Here is a 1559-nt window from a genome sequence, read left to right on the forward strand (position 1 = left end):
TTAAATAGATACATATATAATATGCTCTCATTTTAAATTTTAAATGATCCAATTACGAATAAATTTAGTCCAATTATTTAAAGTCTCAAATTCACTTTATCTTTCTATCATTTTAACTATTAGTTAATCTAATCAAATTTAGTCTTCTCTCATTCTCAAATCTCAGCCGTCATCACTCCTTTATCCTCTTAAATCCTCTTCTTAGTTTCAACCTTTTTTTCCTATTCCTTTTTTAGTGGTCATCTTTTCTTCATTAAAAGGTAAATTTTAAGTTTTCTATTTTTTTAATATAACTCTTTATGACTCTATGTATCTTTTAATTTTATTATTTCTCTTTTTGATATTTTCAATTACAAATTATAATTCAAGCAATTATAGTTTAGGTATTAATCTAATTTTTAATTTTTTTTATAAATTTATATATTTTATTTTATTCTCAATTTAGTGATCTTATTATTTATTTGTTTATCTTTTGTTCTATTTTATTATATGTAATTATGTTGCATATAAATTTCTAAAATCAATTGATCAATTTACTAATTTAGAATATATATTTTTTATTTATAGAAATAATAATAAAAAGTATTTTAAAAAATATTTTTCATTTTATTTTATTATATGTAATTTTTGACTTTTTTCTTTTTTTTAAATTAATGTGCATTTTTATTTTTTTGAATTTAGATTAATATATCTTTTGATAGTAATGTATATTATTTTTGTCCCCTCCCCCCTCAACATAAATTTTCTGGGTCCGTCACTGGGTGTTAGTGTATGTATAGTAGGGGTAATAACCACCTTTTAGTATAGTTCTCTACCTTTGATGGTGGAATGTTGTGCCCTTTATCTTGAAAAGTTGTTGAGATCTTCCTTTTAGATGAGAGGAAAATATCTTAAGAGGTAGTTACTTATCCGAATAAGTAGTGTTGAACTATCTTCGTTGCGCTTGACCTTTACAAGATCGGGTAGAAGTAGAGGAGACCACCTTTATTGGGTGGACTTTTATTCTTTTTGGACCCGGCTTTATTTTGAGCCGGGGTATAAATATTATCTATATTATTAAAAGTTATCACTGCTTAAACAATCTTGGGGGTTTCTAATTGAGTGCTTTATTTTATGAAATTTGCTAAATTGGTGATCTTAAACAAATTCAAAAGGTTTGCACGGGATAAATAGTATTTATTTTTATACTGAGGAAAATACGAATTTATATTTTTTTATATTTATATACCAAATTAAATAATCAAGTTTTAATATATGATATTATTTCAATTTTTTTATTACAAATACTAGATTAGGGTTAATTACAATTTGGTATTCAAAAAATTCAGTCGCTGACAAAAGGATCCTTAAAAGATGTTATTAATAAAAATAACTAATAATTATATATTTTTTAAGTGAAAAAGCCTTTTATATTTAGTAAATGACTTATTTATTTAATCTAATTTTTTGTACTAATATTTGAATAAATATTTAGAAGATGCACAAAAAAATTCAGAACAAAATTACCAAATATTAAAGATGAAAAAATCTTATTTTTTTAATAATAATTATAAAAGTTT

This window comes from Arachis ipaensis, chromosome B05 (genome assembly GCF_000816755.2).
Source record: "Arachis ipaensis cultivar K30076 chromosome B05, Araip1.1, whole genome shotgun sequence".
Classification (NCBI taxonomy): domain Eukaryota; kingdom Viridiplantae; phylum Streptophyta; class Magnoliopsida; order Fabales; family Fabaceae; genus Arachis; species Arachis ipaensis.